General features: G+C 34.0%; 1 long non-coding RNA gene across 4 annotated transcripts in view; it reads right to left on the bottom strand.

The window, feature by feature from the left end:
• Positions 1 to 361: 361 nt before the first annotated feature.
• Positions 362 to 23,600, bottom strand: part of LOC127097540 (uncharacterized) — a 41,922-nt gene continuing 18,683 nt past the window's right edge. For all 4 annotated transcript variants that reach the window (XR_007793068.1, XR_007793067.1, XR_007793065.1 and 1 more), the window contains 6 exons: positions 3,358 to 3,484; positions 2,993 to 3,069; positions 2,819 to 2,912; positions 1,040 to 1,162; positions 805 to 931; positions 362 to 589 (listed from right to left, as the gene is read on the bottom strand). This is a non-coding gene — a long non-coding RNA (uncharacterized LOC127097540). The remainder of the gene's footprint in view (positions 590 to 804; positions 932 to 1,039; positions 1,163 to 2,818; positions 2,913 to 2,992; positions 3,070 to 3,357; positions 3,485 to 23,600) is intronic.

Below are 23,600 nucleotides of genomic sequence, written 5' to 3'. Positions count from 1 at the left end.
CACGTGGTGTATATTTATATGCAAATAGGAAATATACAATAGGAAATAATATCAATTACAGTTATGACTAATTGAATATCAATCAATACTTATTGATTGATAACATATTCTTAACAAATATATATATATATATATAATGTTTTATATATAGATTTTAAATAATCAAAATATTTTTAGATTATATTTTTGAAGTTTATTTATATTCTTTTCTTATTCATTTTTTTAAAAAAGAATAATCAAATAGTAATAATAAATAAAAATGATAAATATAACAATATGAATAAGAAAAGAATCAAATAATCAAATAGTAATTAAATACTTTTAGAAATAGTGTTTTAACACATAACCAATATTGAGCGAAATATAGAGAGAGATCTAGGGATTGTGTCTGTTTAGTCGTGAGACTTGTAAGTCATTCAAGTCATCTTTTGATGATTGAATTGGACTGATTTGTGGTTGTAATTTGTCACTCTAAAGCTGTTAAGCAAGAATGTGTGTCTACTTGATCAAAGTTGTGAAGCAAGATAAGTGTATGTCTTCTTGATCAAAGCTGTGAAGCAAGATCAAGAGTGTGTCTTCTTGATTGAAACTGCGAAGTAAAATCAAGAGTGTGTTATTGAAAAGTGTTTTCTTTTTTCAAGGGATTGTTGTTTAAAATCTCTAGAATCTTAGTCAGCTTGGTAATAGAGTAGGTTGTAATTCTATATAGCAACACAATTTACTAAGTACAAAACGGATACAATTGGCTATTGAACAACATCTAGCAGCAATATATATGTTGTTGCAAAATTGGCAGTCACGTACCTTGTCCAAGCTTTAATATAGCTAATATAGCTGCTGTTATAAACACGCTAAGTGCCTTCTTGAAAACATTACCATTAAATATTGCACTTAGATCCCCATTTCCATTCCAAGCAACAATAATCATAGCCTAATGACAAATAGGCTCTTTCAGAAATGGATCTTAAACAAAAACAAAAAAACTTAATCGGAGGGAGAATATATATTTTGCCAAAATAGGATATAAAGTACTTGTTACCTGTAAGCTTAGAATGAAAAAACTCCACATGCGATCAAAACTTCTGAAAATATGCCAAAAGGACCTTATCTCAACAAAGTTGCCCTTTCCAACCCATCGGTCCCTATTATCTGGCTTGTTACCCTGCAAGTTCAAGCTTCTATCAAGGCTTAAAATCTAGTGTCACATAAAAGTTTCAAGCTTTCCATAATATATTGTTCAAATTTACTTGTATGCTTGATAATTTTAATAGCTCCCATTTAACAGTTTAAATCAGCATCATAATCATAATCAAGCATAAAAGAATCTTCTTATTTTTCATCCCAGCATATAGCTCTAGAGCTAATGCATAAAACTTTTTTAAAAGAAAAATAGACATCTTAACCAGCTATGAAGCCCACATACTTCAAAATGGAGAAGTATAAGTGTCTGATACTTCCTGATACATACTCATAAAGTACCCATTTTTTTTTATCTTTAGGGAAATACTTTCCCTGATACTTAGATACATCTTTGATACTTCTCATATACATCTTTCATACTTCTCAGATACATCTTCGATATTTCTTACCAACTATAGACACAGTTACCTTCCAAATACTATACACTTAGATATGCCGTACTAACTAAAGACATAAAATTGCATGCTTTTTGTGACACATACGCAGTATTTTAAAATTTTGTGTATACCCCATAACAGTGTCGTATCGTACGATGTATTCCGGGCTTATTATTTAAGCAGTAATCAGCTAGAATATAATGCACATATTAAAACTCAATTTTCAATGGGTTGTATGCATCTAGTAAATCTTGGAAACAACTCTTCTCTTCTGAGAACAAAGTTCTTGAAAAGATCAAGACTTAAGAAATTAAAGAATTGCGGAATTGCTTGAGTAATACTTACAAGAATTATAAATAAAGAAATAACCAATAAAAATAAGAAAGCATTTCAAAGAATACTTTGGGTTTTGTTTGGAATTGGAGAGAAAATGAGGGGAAGGTAAATAAATTTTTCATTTTAAAATCAAGAGGTAAAAATGAACAAATATGACATTAATTTTCATGATAACCTTATCATTTGATATATTTCATTCTATAAATTTATTAATTTAGAGAATGTTTCATTTGAAATGAAACTTTTTCCCTCTCAAACTCTTCACCTAAACATAATGTAAGTCAAGGTTCCAATGCTACATGAAAATAACTAGGAGTACTAATTAGGAATGCCACTAGAAACTAATTTCCACTTATTTGATGCTATGAAAATTCCATCATAAAACTTATTCAATTAAAAGAATAAAAACTTGAAATTTGTGGACGAAATTGAGAAAATAGTAATATTATGAAAACCAAAAAGACAGTTTCTTTAAAAAGCATTATGTAAGTCACAGTTCCAATGCTACATGAAAATAACTACTAATTAGGAATGCCACTTGAAACTGATTTCCAATTATTTGATGCTATAAAAATTCCATCGTATAACTTATTCAATTAATAGAATAAACACTTGAAATTTGCGGACCAAAATTGAGAAAATACAGTTTCTTTAAAAAGCATTACCACATTACCACATCAATTAGGTTTGCACAAAAAGAAGATTCCAAGAAAGCCTAACTACTAACCAAAAGTACCATAAAAGCAAAATGATAATTCCAAGTTTCATCCACTTTGCAACAAATTTAAGATATGTACAACTCTTCTACGCAAATATTAGAGTCACTATAGCAGCTATCAAATAATCAATAAATAGAAGTAGAAGTAAACCATACTTCCCACAATGAGATCAAAATCAATGCCTACCTTCAACTTATCAAAGTATAGTTGTTCAACTGGAAGGCAAAAGAAATCAGCATCAGCTCGCATTGGCCAACCAAGCCGAAAACAATCCGCTGACCTAAATTTTTTTATTGAAAGTTAACATTCAGACAGGTTTTATTCAAGACAACAATAAAGGAAGAATAAGTTAATTCATACCAGAAATATTCATTTATATCATCATAATTTCTCCATTGTGAATGCTTTGACCTCCCTCTTTTGGTCCTTTCAGCTTCCTATTGAACCAATCAATCAATACCTTTTTATGAGACATTACTAATATCATGAATAAAACATGGTTTAGCTGTGTGCTCACAAACATAGTGGGAAAAAAAAGTGTAGAATTGGGGAATAATTTTTTAAATATTATTCCAAAAGTAATTTGAGTTCAATCACTAAACTGTTTAAAGAGACTAGGCTATACTTAATGAGCCTAATTAACGTTGAATACAATCTATACAAATAATTACACAATATAAAACTGTATTTACAACAAGAATATAATCAGAGACAACAGGAAGTACCTTTGCAATCACATTATATATGGGAGTTACAACTTTACTTAAGAAAGCCTCCTCTTCACCTCCATAGGCTGGCTCCCGTCATTGGACTAACATTACCAGCAAGCATACCATACAATTCAAAAGCCATCTACAAGAAACACCACGAAAAATATCGCAAAGCATGTCAAATAACTATTTTCTCTCTGGAGTTACTCTTACTCTCAAAGGAGATTTCTGAGTCAACAAAGGTGGGCTTCCAACCTTGTTTGGCTCACCAACTAAGAAGCATCCTTGACAAGGTACTCTTTCCAGAATTTATCGGCCCTACAACAGTCACCCTAGGGCCCTAACCAATCAAATCAATTGAAACTTAACTCACATACTACAATAAACTATACATCATATACCTAAATGAGTTACTAATTCTGCTCTTCCAGCACAAGTTTTGAAATCCTTAAGCAATAACTAAAAAAAAAGCATAAAAAATAAAGACATTCAAAACAAGCAAAAACGAAAAAAAACAACTTGCAATCTCCTCCGTCACTAACTAACAAGTCAATCATTTCATATTTTTACTAAGCACTTCACAATAAGTTTCAAAGAAAGAATGCAAGACAATAGTCCCATAGTGATTTACCTCACTTGCGGATCATACCAAGCAAAGAAAAGAGGAGTTACATCAATTATAGTCAAATGTACTATGGGGGTAAGCATGAAAAAAAAACTAAATGAGTAGACGTAGTAACATAATCGGCATTATTGCGTAAAAGTGAGACATAAGCACCACAGAAATCTTGATGTGAAGGGCATAATGAGCTATGCACCGGGGTCCTTGCGGATATATCAAGAAGAGGAATCGTCGTCCACATGTGTCTGTATTTGTACACTTAACTAATTGGAATGCATCATGTGAGATGCAATATCTAACTTCCGTTAACTCTTCTCCATGACAAACCAATTCAGGTTGGATTTGATGAAACCCGATACGATCACCTACTGCTTGAATTAAATCCTGACGATAGTAATACCGATGTGGCAGGCGATAATCCACGGGTACAATATTAGCTATTTGAAGGGCCTCAAAGAGATGCAATGATTTGAAAGCATTCATAGCTTCTAGTAGATATGTGATTTCAGTGAAACCAGGGAACGAACATCTTCCGTGCTTCGCCCATTGGTATTCCCAAAAATCATCATTTCGCGTGGTATACGAAAGCCACAGCTTCTTCATTTCATTATTCAAAACTTGAGCAAACTACATTGAATTGCATAAACATTATTATTACATATATTTAGTTGAATATTATTATTACATTACTACTAAACAATAAAAAATAAAAAAGAGCCTGAATATAAATTCATCATTACCCATAGCACATTCAAATTCATCTCATGCCAAGCTACTAAGCAATTACGTGGTTGAGGTTCCTCGATGGTGAAGGGCCAGAACCCGTGGATAATGAAGCCCGTTTCAGTAGGACGGACTAGGCAGGTACCACCATTCAAGTGGTGGTGGTAGCAAAAAGTTGGCCCCCATTGTAGACTTGGAGTGAAAAAATCTACCCATACACCGAACCAAAAAGCAAATTCACACAAAAAACTAAGCAGAGAGCAGCTGAATCGATCCTCATTGCAGGAGGAGATTGATTGGAGACCCAACTTCCCGCCGGAGTGTTTCACGCTCAAGATAGTTTTTGTATATATATATATATATATATATTATATAATATATATAATATATTATATATATATATATATATATATATATATATTATATATAGATATATATATATATATATATATATATATATATATATATATATATATATATATTATATATATATATTAATATATATAAGTTATATATATATATAGTTAGGGCCCTAGGGTGACTGTTGGAGGATGGAGCTCCGTCCTCTTCAGATTTTGGGTAAGCGTCAACTACTGCAACAGGGGAATAGCCACACACACAGAGTTCCTTGTCAGGTGGGATGGAGTACCCTACAGTGAAGCTACATGGGCATGGGAACCAGAGGACACCCTCAAGACATTTATCTTCATCTCAACCTTGAGGACAAGGTTGTCCGGGGAGGTGGGTAATGATACACACTTGGGCCAGAAAATGAAAGGCATGTATGACACAAGTGATATTGAGCATTCTAAAATAACTAAGGGAACCCATAGAGTGAGAAAGAGGCCAGCGTAGTGGAATGACTGCGAGACATATGAAGCAGTAAAACGGAAGTTGTTAAACTTCTAGAAAAGAATAATCCCATTCTGTTATGTAGTTTCCTTAGATCTTGGATCTGTTGCCATTAACCTTCTTTCCTTTCATCTTTTGTAATTTGTGGCATATAACTTGGAGATTGCAATGAAGAAGAAAAATCAGAAAAGCTTGGACTATTCTTCTCTGACTAATTATTTCTCTCTGGAGTTACTCCTACTCTCAAAGGAGATTTCTGAGACAACAAAGGTGGGCTTCCAACCTTGTTTGGCTCACCAACTAAGAAGCATCCTTGACAAGGTACTCTTTCCAGAATTTATAGGCCCTACAACAGTCACCCTAGGGCCCTAACTAATCAAATCAATTGAAACTTAACTCACATACTACAATAAAATATACATCATATACCTAAATGAGTTACTAATTCTGCTCTTCCAGCACAAGTTTTGAAACCCTAAACAATAACTAAAAAAAAGCATCAAAAATAAAGACATTCAAAACAAGCAAAAACAAAAAAAAACAAGTTGCAATCTCCTCTATCACTAACTAACAAGTCAATCATTTTATGTTTTTACTAAACACTTCACAGTAAGTTTCAAAGAAAGAATGCAAGACAATAGTCCCATGGTGATTTACCTCACTTGCGGATCAGTTTCAATAGCACCATCCATTTCAATGGATGCATCATACCAAGCAAAGAAAAGAGGAGTTACATCAATTACAGTCAAATGTACTATGGGGGTAAGCATGAAAAAAAACTAAATGAGTAGACGTAGTAACATAATCGGCATTATTGCGTAAAAGTGAGACATAAGCACCACAGAAATCTTGATGTGAAGGGCATAATGAGGTATGCACCGGGGTCCTTACGGATATATCAAGAAGAGGAATGGTCGTCCACATGTGCCTGTATTTGTACACTTAACTAATTGGAATGCATCATGTGAGATGCAATATCTAACTTCCGTCAACTCTTCTCCATGACATACCAATTCAGGTTGGATTTGATGAAACCCGATACGATCACCTACATCTTGAATTAAATCATGACGATAGTAATACCGATGTGGCAGGCGATGATCCACGGGTACAATATTAGCTATTTGAAGGGCCTCAAAGAGATGCAGTGATTTGAAAGCATTCATAGCTTCTAGTAGATATGTGATTTGAGTGAAACCAGGGAACGAACACCTTCCGTGTTTCGCCCATTGGTATTCCCAAAAATCATCATTTCGCATGGTATACGAAGGCCACAGCTTCTTCATTTCATTATTCAAAACTTGAGGAAACTACATTGAATTGCATAAACATTATTATTACATACATTTAATTGAATATTATTATTACATTACTACTAAAAAATAAAAAAATAAAAAAAGAGTTGAATATAGAATCATCATTACCCATAGCACATTCAAATTCATCTCATGCCAAGCTACTAAGCAATTACGTGGTTGAGGTTCCTCGATGGTGGAGGGCCAGAAACCCGTGGATAGTGAAGCCCGTTCAGTAGGACTGACTAGGCAGGTACCACCATTCAAGTGGTGGTGGTAGCAAAAAGTTGGCCCCCATTGTAGACTTAGAGTGAAAAAATCGTACCCATCAACCGAACCAAAAAGCAAAATCACACAAAAAACTAAGCAGAGAGCAGCTGAATCGATCCTCATTGCAGGAGGAGATTGATTGGAGACCCAACTTCCCGCCTGAGTGGTTCACGCTCAAGATAGTTTTGAATATATATTATATATATTATATAGATATATATATATATATATATATATATATATATATATATATATATATATATTATATATATATATATATATATATATATATATATATATTATATATAATATTATAATATATATATATATATATTTATATATAATATATATAGATATATATATATATTATATATATATCTATATATATATTATTATAATATATATATATATATATATATATATATATATCTATATAGATATATTATTATATATATATATATATATATATTGTTTTATATATATTCTATATAGATTAAATATATATATATATAATATATGTTTATATATATATATATATATATATATATTATAGATATATATACGATATATAATATGTTTTATATATATATATAATATATATATATATATATATATATATAATTATATATTATTGTTGTTTTATAATATATTATTATATATTATATAGATATATATAATATATATATTGTTTTATATAATATATATATATATATATTATATATATAATATATTATATATATATATTAATTGTTTTATATATAGTTTTAAATAATCAAAATATTTTTAGATTATTTTTTTAAGTTTATTTATATTCTTTTCTTATTTATTTTTTTAAAAAAGAATAATCAAATATTAATAAAATAAAAATGATAAATATAACCATATGAATAAGAAAAGAATCAAATAATCAAATAGTAATTAAATACTTTTAGAAATAGTATAATCAATTTTTTTTTAAATGGGAACCCCTAGAGTTAGAAAGTGTATCTAAAAATTTAACCTTTGAAAAAATGAGTGGATGTAATGTAAGGAGAATAAGTGTATCGTTGAGAATTTTGGTTTGTTGGAGATATGGAATGAAAAATAAACTTGTGGCGTTATTGACTGACTTTTTTGTTTGGGGAATAGATCAATCGCAAAAGAGAAGTATGTTATGCATTATATATGCGGTGCATATTGTCGCATCTCGAAAAATACAATCATTCACGATGCTAGTTAGAAGTAGTTATAATTAACTTCTATGAAATGATTGGACCAAGCAAATAATGAATCCATGAATGAATGAAGAAACCTCAATGACTATGAAATGATTGGACCAGGCAAATAATGAATCCTTGGACCAACTGATTTTAAATGAACCTCGACACACAAAGGGACCAATGGGTGTAACCTGGACCAGATGATGACCAAGATAGTCAATGGATGAAGTGACAACATGTAATGAGATGTAAGCATGCCTTAGACCAATCATAACAAACCAAGGACTAGGGTTTAGATAGATTAAAGTTCAACAACCAAAGGCCTCAACCACAAGCAATGCATCAATGCTCTAAGCCAACAAGGATGTTCATACCCTTTAAAGCAAGCCACGAGATTCACCAACCTCAAGATCATTGTATTAGGTTTTAATGTAAAATGGACGCCAAAGTGCAACCTCCAAGGCCCTGAGCACCTATCAATTAGGGTTTTGATGATCAAATCAAAAGTCAACCAACCAGGAACTCAAGTACTAACTACCCCTGATTAGGGTTTCAAATAAAACATAGAGACCCACAAGCAACATCTCAAACCAATGGGCCCACAATGAGGGTTTAGGTAATCAAAACAATGCCCCAAAAGGTCAATCACAAAGTCCCATAATAGCACAGTAAAAAGTTAGAGTTTTGATGTCCAGATGAATGTCAAGATGTGATCTCCTTGAACTTAATCTCCCCGAGATCAAGAAATTAGGTTTTACCCCAAATGATTCCATATGATGATCCATACCACACTTCTAGGGCTTGAACCACCAGTAAACCCTAACTTTGCAAGTCGTAAGTCTTGAATCTATGATACTTGTTAGCAGGTGTTGATGATGAATGAATGATGCACATGAATGAGACATGAACGAGTATAGATGGATCTCAAGTTATAAATTAGATGAAAAGCAAAAAATATAGAGGGGGAATTTTTTGGTACAATAGTAACGTGTTCTTCAACCCACATTCATTCACCAAGTCTCTTGTTGTTTTGAATGTTTTCAATATTCTTCTTTAAATAGATGCTGAGAATATATCCGTTGAAGATTGACACTACCCGTGGTACAAGTAGTCGTTGAAGGTCTTTCGCGACCATTATGAATGATTGTATTTTTTGAGATGCGACAATATGCACTGCATACATAATGCATAACATACTTCTCTTTCGCGATTGATCTATTCCCCAAACAAGAAAGTCAGTCAATAACGCCACAAGAGTTTATTTTTCATTCCATATCTCCAACAAACCAAAATTCTCAACCATACACTTATTCTCCTTACATTACATCCACTCATTTTTCAAAGGTCAAATTTTTAGATACACCTTCTAACTCTAGGGGTTCCCATTTTAAAAATAATTGATTATTACTATTTTTTAAAAGTATTTAATTACTATTTGATTCTTTTCTTATTCATATTGTTATATTTATCATTTTTATTTATTATTACTATTTGATTATTCTTTTTAAAAAAGGAATAAGAAAAGAATATAAATAAACTTAAAAAAATATAATCTAAAAATATTTTGATTATTTAAAAACCATATATAAAACATTATATATATATATTCAAAAACTATCTTGAGCGTGAAGCACTCACGCGGGAAGTTGGGTCTCCAATCAATCTCCTCCTGCAATGAGGATCGATTCAGCGCTCTCTGCTTAGTTTTTGTGTGATTTTGCTTTGGTTGATGGGTACGATTTTTTCACTCTAAGTCTACAATTGGGGCCAACTTTTTGCTACCACCACCATTTTAATGGTGGTACCTGCCTAGTCCGTCCTACTAAAACGGGCTTCACTATCCACGGGTTCTGGCCCTCCACCATCGAGGAACCTCAACCACGTAATTGCTTAGTAGCTTGGCATGGGATGAATTTGAATGTGCTATGGGTAATGATGATTCTATATTCAACCTCTTTTTTATTTTTTAGTAGTAATGTAATAATAATATTCAATTCAATGTATGTAATAATAATATTTATGCAATTCAATGTAGCTTCTTCAAGTTTTGACTAATGAAATGAAGAAGTTGTGGCCTTCGTATACCATGCGAAATGATGATTTTTGGGAATACCAATGGGCGAAGCACGGAAGGTGTTTGTTCCCTGGTTTCACTCAAATCACATATCTACGAGAAATTATGAATGCTTTCGAATCATTGCATCTCTTTGAGGCCCTTCAGATAGCTAATATTGTACCCGTGGATCATCGTCTACCGCATCGATATTACTATCGTCAGGATTTAATTCAAGATGTAGGTGATCGTATCGGGTTTCATCAAATCCAACCTGAATTGGTATGTCATGGAGAAGAGTTAACGGAAGTTAGATATTGCATCTCACATGATGCATTCCAATTAGTTAACTGTACAAATATAGGCACATGTGGACGACGATTCCTCTTCTTGATATATCCGCAAGGACCCCGGGGCATACCTGATTATGCCCTTCACATCAAGATTTCTGTGGTGCTTATGTTTCACTTTTAGGCAATTATGTTAATACATCTACTCATTTAGTTTTTTTTTCATGCTTTCCCCCATAGTACATTTGACTATAATTGATGTAACTCCTCTTTTCTTTGCTTGGTATGGTGCAACCATTGAAATGGATGGTGCTACTAAAACTGATCCGCAAGTGAGGTAAATCACTATGGGACTATTGTCTTGCATTCTTTCTTTGAAACTTACTGTGAAGTGCTTAGTAAAAACATGAAATGATTGACTTGTTAGTTAGTGACGGAGGAGATTGCAACTTGTTTTTTTTTTCGTTTTTGCTTGTTTTGAATGTCTTTATTTTTTATGCTTTCTTTTTTTATAGTTATTGCTTAAGGGTTTCAAAACATGTGCTGGAAGAGCAAAATTAGTAACTCATTTAGGTATATGATGTATAGTTTGTTGTAGTATGTGAGTTAAGTTTCAGTTGATTTGATTGGTTAGGGCCCCTAGGGTGACTGTTGTAGGGCCCTAGGGTGACTGTTGGAGGATGGAGCTCCGTCCTCTTCAGATTTTGGGTAAGCGTCAACTACTGCAACAGGGGAATAGCCACACACACAGAGTTCCTTGTCAGGTGGGATGGAGTACCCTACAGTGAAGCTACATGGGCATGGGAACCAGAGGACACCCTCAAGACATTATATCTTCATCTCAACCTTGAGGACAAGGTTGTCCGGGGAGAGTTGGGTAATGATACACACTTGGGCCAGAAAATGAAAGGCATGTATGACACAAGTGATATTGAGCATTCTAAAATAACTAAGGGAACCCATAGAGTGAGAAAGAGGCCAGCGTAGTGGAATGACTGCGAGACATATGAAGCAGTAAAACGGAAGTTGTTAAACTTCTAGAAAAGAATAATCCCATTCTGTTATGTAGTTTCCTTAGATCTTGGATCTGTTGCCACTTAACCTTCTTTCCTTTCATCTTTTGTAATTTGTGGCATATAACTTGGAGATTGCAATGAAGAAGAAAAATCAGAAAAGCTTGGACTATTCTTCTCTGACTAATTATTTTCTCTCTGGAGTTACTCCTACTCTCAAAGGAGATTTCTGAGACAACAAAGGTGGGCTTCCAACCTTGTTTGGCTCACCAACTAAGAAGCATCCTTGACAAGGTACTCTTTCCAGAATTTATAGGCCCTACAACAGTCACCCTAGGGCCCTAACTAATCAAATCAATTGAAACTTAACTCACATACTACAATAAACTATACATCATATACCTAAATGAGTTACTAATTCTGCTCTTCCAGCACAAGTTTTGAAACCCTTAAACAATAACTAAAAAAAAGCATCAAAAATAAAGACATTCAAAACAAGCAAAAAAAAAAAAAAAAACAAGTTGCAATCTCCTCCGTCACTAACTAACAAGTCAATCATTTTATGTTTTTACTAAACACTTCACAGTAAGTTTCAAAGAAAGAATGCAAGACAATAGTCCCATGGTGATTTACCTCACTTGCGGATCAGTTTCAATAGCACCATCCATTTCAATGGATGCATCATACCAAGCAAAGAAAAGAGGAGTTACATCAATTACAGTCAAATGTACTATGGGGGTAAGCATGAAAAAAAACTAAATGAGTAGACGTAGTAACATAATCGGCATTATTGCGTAAAAGTGAGACATAAGCACCACAGAAATCTTGATGTGAAGGGCATAATGAGGTATGCACCGGGGTCCTTACGGATATATCAAGAAGAGGAATGGTCGTCCACATGTGCCTGTATTTGTACACTTAACTAATTGGAATGCATCATGTGAGATGCAATATCTAACTTCCGTCAACTCTTCTCCATGACATACCAATTCAGGTTGGATTTGATGAAACCCGATACGATCACCTACATCTTGAATTAAATCCTGACGATAGTAATACCGATGTGGCAGGCGATGATCCACGGGTACAATATTAGCTATTTGAAGGGCCTCAAAGAGATGCAGTGATTTGAAAGCATTCATAGCTTCTAGTAGATATGTGATTTGAGTGAAACCAGGGAACGAACACCTTCCGTGTTTCGCCCATTGGTATTCCCAAAAATCATCATTTCGCATGGTATACGAAGGCCACAGCTTCTTCATTTCATTATTCAAAACTTGAGGAAACTACATTGAATTGCATAAACATTATTATTACATACATTTAATTGAATATTATTATTACATTACTACTAAAAAATAAAAAAATAAAAAAGAGGTTGAATATAGAATCATCATTACCCATAGCACATTCAAATTCATCTCATGCCAAGCTACTAAGCAATTACGTGGTTGAGGTTCCTCGATGGTGGAGGGCCAGAACCCGTGGATAGTGAAGCCCGTTTCAGTAGGACGGACTAGGCAGGTACCACCATTCAAGTGGTGGTGGTAGCAAAAAGTTGGCCCCCATTGTAGACTTAGAGTGAAAAAATCGTACCCATCAACCGAACCAAAAAGCAAAATCACACAAAAAACTAAGCAGAGAGCAGCTGAATCGATCCTCATTGCAGGAGGAGATTGATTGGAGACCCAACTTCCCGCCTGAGTGTTTCACGCTCAAGATAGTTTTTATATATATATATATATATATATATATATAGATATATATATATATATATATATATATATATATATATATATCTATATATATATATATATATATATATATATATATATATATATATATAATATGTTTTATATATAGTTTTTAAATAATCAAAATATTTTTAGATTATATTTTTTAAGTTTATTATATTCTTTTCTTATTTATTTTTTTAAAAAAGAATAATCAATATTAATATAAATAAAAATGATAAATATAACCATATGAATAAGAAAAGAATCAAATAATCAAATAGTAATTAAATACTTTTAGAAATAGTAATAATCAATTTTTTTTTAAATGGGAACCCCTAGAGTTAGAAAGTGTATCTAAAAATTTAACCTTTGAAAAAATGAGTGGATGTAATGTAAGGAGAATAAGTGTATCGTTGAGAATTTTGGTTTGTTGGAGATATGGAATGAAAAATAAACTCTTGTGGCGTTATTGACTGACTTTTTGTTTGGGGAATAGATCAATCGCAAAAGAGAAGTATGTTATGCATTATATATGCGGTGCATATTGTCGCATCTCGAAAAATACAATCATTCACGATGCTAGTTAGAAGTAGTTATAATTAACTTCTATGAAATGATTGGACCAAGCAAATAATGAATCCATGAATGAATGAAGAAACCTCAATGACTATGAAATGATTGGACCAGGCAAATAATGAATCCTTGGACCAACTGATTTTAAATGAACCTCGACACACAAAGGGACCAATGGGTGTAACCTGGACCAGATGATGACCAAGATAGTCAATGGATGAAGTGACAACATGTAATGAGATGTAAGCATGCCTTAGACCAATCATAACAAACCAAGGACTAGGGTTTAAATAGATTAAAGTTCAACAACCAAAGGCCTCAACCACAAGCAATGCATCAATGCTCTAAGCCAACAAGGATGTTCATACCCTTTAAAGCAAGCCACGAGATTCACCAACCTCAAGATCATTGTATTAGGTTTTAATGTAAAATGGACGCCAAAGTGCAACCTCCAAGGCCCTGAGCACCTATCAATTAGGGTTTTGATGATCAAATCAAAAGTCAACCAAACCAGGAACTCAAGTACTAACTACCCCTGATTAGGGTTTCAAATAAAACATAGAGACCCACAAGCAACATCTCAAACCAATGGGCCCACAATGAGGGTTTAGGTAATCAAAACAATGCCCCAAAAGGTCAATCACAAAGTCCCATAATAGCACAGTAAAAAGTTAGAGTTTTGATGTCCAGATGAATGTCAAGATGTGATCTCCTTGAACTTAATCTCCCCGAGATCAAGAAATTAGGTTTTACCCCAAATGATTCCATATGATGATCCATACCACACTTCTAGGGCTTGAACCACCAGTAAACCCTAACTTTGCAAGTCGTAAGTCTTGAATCTATGATACTTGTTAGCAGGTGTTGATGATGAATGAATGATGCACATGAATGAGACATGAACGAGTATAGATGGATCTCAAGTTATAAATTAGATGAAAAGCAAAAAATATAGAGGGGGAATTTTTTGGTACAATAGTAACGTGTTCTTCAACCCACATTCATTCACCAAGTCTCTTGTTGTTTTGAATGTTTTCAATATTCTTCTTTAAATAGATGCTGAGAATATATCCGTTGAAGATTGACACTACCCGTGGTACAAGTAGTCGTTGAAGGTCTTTCGCGACCATTATGAATGATTGTATTTTTTGAGATGCGACAATATGCACTGCATACATAATGCATAACATACTTCTCTTTCGCGATTGATCGATTCCCCAAACAAGAAAGTCAGTCAATAACGCCACAAGAGTTTATTTTTCATTCCATATCTCCAACAAACCAAAAATCTCAACGATACACTTATTCTCCTTACATTACATCCACTCATTTTTCAAAGGTCAAATTTTTAGATACACCTTCTAACTCTAGGGGTTCCCATTTAAAAAATAATTGATTATTACTATTTTTAAAAGTATTTAATTACTATTTGATTCTTTTCTTATTCATATTGTTATATTTATCATTTTTATTTATTATTACTATTTGATTATTCTTTTTAAAAAGGAATAAGAAAAGAATATAAATAAACTTAAAAAAATATAATCTAAAAATATTTTGATTATTTAAAAACCATATATAAAACATTATATATATATATTCAAAAACTATCTTGAGCGTGAAGCACTCACGCGGGAAGTTGGGTCTCCAATCAATCTCCTCCTGCAATGAGGATCGATTCAGCGCTCTCTGCTTAGTTTTTTGTGTGATTTTGCTTTGGTTGATGGGTACGATTTTTTCACTCTAAGTCTACAATTGGGGCCAACTTTTTGCTACCACCACCATTTTAATGGTGGTACCTGCCTAGTCCGTCCTACTAAAACGGGCTTCACTATCCACGGGTTCTGGCCCTCCACCATCGAGGAACCTCAACCACGTAATTGCTTAGTAGCTTGGCATGGGATGAATTTGAATGTGCTATGGGTAATGATGATTCTATATTCAACCTCTTTTTATTTTTTAGTAGTAATGTAATAATAATATTCAATTCAATGTATGTAATAATAATATTTATGCAATTCAATGTAGCTTCTTCAAGTTTTGACTAATGAAATGAAGAAGTTGTGGCCTTCGTATACCATGCGAAATGATGATTTTTGGGAATACCAATGGGCGAAGCACGGAAGGTGTTTGTTCCCTGGTTTCACTCAAATCACATATCTACGAGAAGTTATGAATGCTTTCGAATCATTGCATCTCTTTGAGGCCCTTCAGATAGCTAATATTGTACCCGTGGATCATCGTCTACCGCATCGATATTACTATCGTCAGGATTTAATTCAAGATGTAGGTGATCGTATCGGGTTTCATCAAATCCAACCTGAATTGGTATGTCATGGAGAAGAGTTAACGGAAGTTAGATATTGCATCTCACATGATGCATTCCAATTAGTTAACTGTACAAATATAGGCACATGTGGACGACGATTCCTCTTCTTGATATATCCGCAAGGACCCCGGGGCATACCTGATTATGCCCTTCACATCAAGATTTCTGTGGTGCTTATGTTCACTTTTAGGCAATTATGTTAATACATCTACTCATTTAGTTTTTTTTTCATGCTTACCCCCATAGTACATTTGACTATAATTGATGTAACTCCTCTTTTCTTTGCTTGGTATGGTGCAACCATTGAAATGGATGGTGCTACTAAAACTGATCCGCAAGTGAGGTAAATCACTATGGGACTATTGTCTTGCATTCTTTCTTTGAAACTTACTGTGAAGTGCTTAGTAAAAACATGAAATGATTGACTTGTTAGTTAGTGACGGAGGAGATTGCAACTTGTTTTTTTTTTCGTTTTTGCTTGTTTTGAATGTCTTTATTTTTTATGCTTTCTTTTTTATAGTTATTGCTTAAGGGTTTCAAAACATGTGCTGGAAGAGCAAAATTAGTAACTCATTTAGGTATATGATGTATAGTTTGTTGTAGTATGTGAGTTAAGTTTCAGTTGATTTGATTGGTTAGGGCCCCTAGGGTGACTGTTGTAGGGCCCTAGGGTGACTGTTGGAGGATGGAGCTCCGTCCTCTTCAGATTTTGGGTAAGCGTCAACTACTGCAACAGGGGAATAGCCACACACACAGAGTTCCTTGTCAGGTGGGATGGAGTACCCTACAGTGAAGCTACATGGGCATGGGAACCAGAGGACACCCTCAAGACATTATATCTTCATCTCAACCTTGAGGACAAGGTTGTCCGGGGAGAGTTGGGTAATGATACACACTTGGGCCAGAAAATGAAAGGCATGTATGACACAAGTGATATTGGGCATTCTAAAATAACTAAGGGAACCCATAGAGTGAGAAAGAGGCCAGCGTAGTGGAATGACTGCGAGACATATGAAGCAGTAAAACGGAAGTTGTTAAACTTCTAGAAAAGAATAATCCCATTCTGTTATGTAGTTTCCTTAGATCTTGGATCTGTTGCCACTTAACCTTCTTTCCTTTCATCTTTTGTAATTTGTGGCATATAACTTGGAGATTGCAATGAAGAAGAAAAATCAGAAAAGCTTGGACTATTCTTCTCTGACTAATTATTTTCTCTCTGGAGTTACTCCTACTCTCAAAGGAGATTTCTGAGACAACAAAGGTGGGCTTCCAACCTTGTTTGGCTCACCAACTAAGAAGCATCCTTGACAAGGTACTCTTTCCAGAATTTATAGGCCCTACAACAGTCACCCTAGGGCCCTAACTAATCAAATCAATTGAAACTTAACTCACATACTACAATAAACTATACATCATATACCTAAATGAGTTACTAATTCTGCTCTTCCAGCACAAGTTTTGAAACCCTTAAACAATAACTAAAAAAAAGCATCAAAAATAAAGACATTCAAAACAAGCAAAAACAAAAAAAAACAAGTTGCAATCTCCTCTATCACTAACTAACAAGTCAATCATTTTATGTTTTTACTAAACACTTCACAGTAAGTTTCAAAGAAAGAATGCAAGACAATAGTCCCATGGTGATTTACCTCACTTGCGGATCAGTTTCAATAGCACCATCCATTTCAATGGATGCATCATACCAAGCAAAGAAAAGAGGAGTTACATCAATTACAGTCAAATGTACTATGGGGGTAAGCATGAAAAAAAACTAAATGAGTAGACGTAGTAACATAATCGGCATTATTGCGTAAAAGTGAGACATAAGCACCACAGAAATCTTGATGTGAAGGGCATAATGAGGTATGCACCGGGGTCCTTACGGATATATCAAGAAGAGGAATGGTCGTCCACATGTGCCTGTATTTGTACACTTAACTAATTGGAATGCATCATGTGAGATGCAATATCTAACTTCCGTCAACTCTTCTCCATGACATACCAATTCAGGTTGGATTTGATGAAACCCGATACGATCACCTACTGCTAGAATTAAATCCTGACGATAGTAATACCGATGTAGCAGGCGATGATCCACGGGTACAATATTAGCTATTTGAAGGGCCTCAAAGAGATGCAGTGATTTGAAAGCATTCATAGCTTCTAGTAGATATGTGAGTTGAGTGAAACCAGGGAACGAACACCTTCCGTGCTTCGCCCATTGGTATTCCCAAAAATCATCATTTCGCATGGTATACGAAGGCCACAGCTTCTTCATTTCATTATTCAAAACTTGAGGAAACTACATTGAATTGCATAAACATTATTATTACATACATTTAATTGAATATTATTATTACATTACTACTAAAAAATAAAAAATAAAAAAGAGGTTGAATATAGAATCATCATTACCCATAGCACATTCAAATTCATCTCATGCCAAGCTACTAAGCAATTACGTGGTTGAGGTTCCTCGATGGTGGAGGGCCAGAACCCGTGGATAGTGAAGCCCGTTTCAGTAGGACGGACTAGGCAGGTACCACCATTCAAGTGGTGGTGGTAGCAAAAAGTTGGCCCCCATTGTAGACTTAGAGTGAAAAAATCGTACCCATCAACCGAACCAAAAAGCAAAATCACACAAAAAACTAAGCAGAGAGCAGCTGAATCGATCCTCATTGCAGGAGGAGATTGATTGGAGACCCAACTTCCCGCCTGAGTGTTTCACGCTCAAGATAGTTTTTATATATATATATATATATATATATATATATATATATATATATATATATATATATATATATATATATATATATATATATATATATATATATATATATATATATATATATATATATATATATATATATGTTTTATATATAGTTTTTAAATAATCAAAATATTTTTAGATTATATTTTTTAAGTTTATTTATATTCTTTTCTTATTTATTTTTTTAAAAAAGAATAATCAAATATTAATAATAAATAAAAATGATAAATATAACCATATGAATAAGAAAAGAATCAAATAATCAAATAGTAATTAAATACTTTTAGAAATAGTAATAATCAATTTTTTTTTAAATGGGAACCCCTAGAGTTAGAAAGTGTATCTAAAAATTTAACCTTTGAAAAAATGAGTGGATGTAATGTAAGGAGAATAAGTGTATCGTTGAGAATTTTGGTTTGTTGGAGATATGGAATGAAAAATAAACTCTTGTGGCGTTATTGACTGACTTTCTTGTTTGGGGAATAGATCAATCGCAAAAGAGAAGTATGTTATGCATTATATATGCGGTGCATATTGTCGCATCTCGAAAAATACAATCATTCACGATGCTAGTTAGAAGTAGTTATAATTAACTTCTATGAAATGATTGGACCAAGCAAATAATGAATCCATGAATGAATGAAGAAACCTCAATGACTATGAAATGATTGGACCAGGCAAATAATGAATCCTTGGACCAACTGATTTTAAATGAACCTCGACACACAAAGGGACCAATGGGTGTAACCTGGACCAGATGATGACCAAGATAGTCAATGGATGAAGTGACAACATGTAATGAGATGTAAGCATGCCTTAGACCAATCATAACAAACCAAGGACTAGGGTTTAAATAGATTAAAGTTCAACAACCAAAGGCCTCAACCACAAGCAATGCATCAATGCTCTAAGCCAACAAGGATGTTCATACCCTTTAAAGCAAGCCACGAGATTCACCAACCTCAAGATCATTGTATTAGGTTTTAATGTAAAATGGACGCCAAAGTGCAACCTCCAAGGCCCTGAGCACCTATCAATTAGGGTTTTGATGATCAAATCAAAAGTCAACCAAACCAGGAACTCAAGTACTAACTACCCCTGATTAGGGTTTCAAATAAAACATAGAGACCCACAAGCAACATCTCAAACCAATGGGCCCACAATGAGGGTTTAGGTAATCAAAACAATGCCCCAAAAGGTCAATCACAAAGTCCCATAATAGCACAGTAAAAAGTTAGAGTTTTGATGTCCAGATGAATGTCAAGATGTGATCTCCTTGAACTTAATCTCCCCGAGATCAAGAAATTAGGTTTTACCCCAAATGATTCCATATGATGATCCATACCACACTTCTAGGGCTTGAACCACCAGTAAACCCTAACTTTGCAAGTCGTAAGTCTTGAATCTATGATACTTGTTAGCAGGTGTTGATGATGAATGAATGATGCACATGAATGAGACATGAACGAGTATAGATGGATCTCAAGTTATAAATTAGATGAAAAGCAAAAAATATAGAGGGGGAATTTTTTGGTACAATAGTAACGTGTTCTTCAACCCACATTCATTCACCAAGTCTCTTGTTGTTTTGAATGTTTTCAATATTCTTCTTTAAATAGATGCTGAGAATATATCCGTTGAAGATTGACACTACCCGTGGTACAAGTAGTCGTTGAAGGTCTTTCGCGACCATTATGAATGATTGTATTTTTTGAGATGCGACAATATGCACTGCATACATAATGCATAACATACTTCTCTTTCGCGATTGATCGATTCCCCAAACAAGAAAGTCAGTCAATAACGCCACAAGAGTTTATTTTTCATTCCATATCTCCAACAAACCAAAATTCTCAACCATACACTTATTCTCTTTACATTACATCCACTCATTTTTCAAAGGTCAAATTTTTAGATACACCTTTTAACTCTAGGGGTTCCCATTTAAAAAATAATTGATTATTACTATTTTTAAAAGTATTTAATTACTATTTGATTCTTTTCTTATTCATATTGTTATATTTATCATTTTTATTTATTATTACTATTTGATTATTCTTTTTAAAAAAGGAATAAGAAAAGAATATAAATAAACTTAAAAAAATATAATCTAAAAATATTTTGATTATTTAAAAACCATATATAAAACATTATATATATATATTCAAAAACTATCTTGAGCGTGAAGCACTCACGCGGGAAGTTGGGTCTCCGATCAATCTCCTCCTGCAATGAGGATCGATTCAGCGCTCTCTGCTTAGTTTTTTGTGTGATTTTGCTTTGGTTGATGGGTACGATTTTTTCACTCTAAGTCTACAATTGGGGCCAACTTTTTGCTACCACCACCATTTTAATGGTGGTACCTGCCTAGTCCGTCCTACTAAAACGGGCTTCACTATCCACGGGTTCTGGCCCTCCACCATCGAGGAACCTCAACCACGTAATTGCTTAGTAGCTTGGCATGGGATGAATTTGAATGTGCTATGGGTAATGATGATTCTATATTCAACCTCTTTTTTATTTTTTAGTAGTAATGTAATAATAATATTCAATTCAATGTATGTAATAATAATATTTATGCAATTCAATGTAGCTTCTTCAAGTTTTGACTAATGAAATGAAGAAGTTGTGGCCTTCGTATACCATGCGAAATGATGATTTTTGGGAATACCAATGGGCGAAGCACGGAAGGTGTTTGTTCCCTGGTTTCACTCAAATCACATATCTACGAGAAGTTATGAATGCTTTCGAATCATTGCATCTCTTTGAGGCCCTTCAGATAGCTAATATTGTACCCGTGGATCATCGTCTACCGCATCGATATTACTATCGTCAGGATTTAATTCAAGATGTAGGTGATCGTATCGGGTTTCATCAAATCCAACCTGAATTGGTATGTCATGGAGAAGAGTTAACGGAAGTTAGATATTGCATCTCACATGATGCATTCCAATTAGTTAACTGTACAAATATAGGCACATGTGGACGACGATTCCTCTTCTTGATATATCCGCAAGGACCCCGGGGCATACCTGATTATGCCCTTCACATCAAGATTTCTGTGGTGCTTATGTTCACTTTTAGGCAATTATGTTAATACATCTACTCATTTAGTTTTTTTTTCATGCTTACCCCCATAGTACATTTGACTATAATTGATGTAACTCCTCTTTTCTTTGCTTGGTATGGTGCAACCATTGAAATGGATGGTGCTACTAAAACTGATCCGCAAGTGAGGTAAATCACTATGGGACTATTGTCTTGCATTCTTTCTTTGAAACTTACTGTGAAGTGCTTAGTAAAAACATGAAATGATTGACTTGTTAGTTAGTGACGGAGGAGATTGCAACTTGTTTTTTTTTTTCGTTTTTGCTTGTTTTGAATGTCTTTATTTTTTATGCTTTCTTTTTTATAGTTATTGCTTAAGGGTTTCAAAACATGTGCTGGAAGAGCAAAATTAGTAACTCATTTAGGTATATGATGTATAGTTTGTTGTAGTATGTGAGTTAAGTTTCAGTTGATTTGATTGGTTAGGGCCCCTAGGGTGACTGTTGTAGGGCCCTAGGGTGACTGTTGGAGGATGGAGCTCCGTCCTCTTCAGATTTTGGGTAAGCGTCAACTACTGCAACAGGGGAATAGCCACACACACAGAGTTCCTTGTCAGGTGGGATGGAGTACCCTACAGTGAAGCTACATGGGCATGGGAACCAGAGGACACCCTCAAGACATTATATCTTCATCTCAACCTTGAGGACAAGGTTGTCCGGGGAGAGTTGGGTAATGATACACACTTGGGCCAGAAAATGAAAGGCATGTATGACACAAGTGATATTGGGCATTCTAAAATAACTAAGGGAACCCATAGAGTGAGAAAGAGGCCAGCGTAGTGGAATGACTGCGAGACGCGAGACATATGAAGCAGTAAAACGGAAGTTGTTAAACTTCTAGAAAAGAATAATCCCATTCTGTTATGTAGTTTCCTTAGATCTTGGATCTGTTGCCACTTAACCTTCTTTCCTTTCATCTTTTGTAATTTGTGGCATATAACTTGGAGATTGCAATGAAGAAGAAAAATCAGAAAAGCTTGGACTATTCTTCTCTGACTAATTATTTTCTCTCTGGAGTTACTCCTACTCTCAAAGGAGATTTCTGAGACAACAAAGGTGGGCTTCCAACCTTGTTTGGCTCACCAACTAAGAAGCATCCTTGACAAGGTACTCTTTCCAAAATTTATAGGCCCTACAACAGTCACCCTAGGGCCCTAACTAATCAAATCAATTGAAACTTAACTCACATACTACAACAAACTATACATCATATACCTAAATGAGTTACTAATTCTGCTCTTCCAGCACAAGTTTTGAAACCCTTAAACAATAACTAAAAAAAAGCATCAAAAATAAAGACATTCAAAACAAGCAAAAACAAAAAAAAACAAGTTGCAATCTCCTCCGTCACTAACTAACAAGTCAATCATTTCATGTTTTTACTAAACACTTCACAGTAAGTTTCAAAGAAAGAATGCAAGACAAT

The sequence above is a fragment of the Lathyrus oleraceus genome, chromosome 6, assembly GCF_024323335.1.
Source record: "Lathyrus oleraceus cultivar Zhongwan6 chromosome 6, CAAS_Psat_ZW6_1.0, whole genome shotgun sequence".
NCBI lineage: Eukaryota > Viridiplantae > Streptophyta > Magnoliopsida > Fabales > Fabaceae > Lathyrus > Lathyrus oleraceus.
This window is presented reverse-complemented; position numbering and strand designations above follow the sequence as displayed.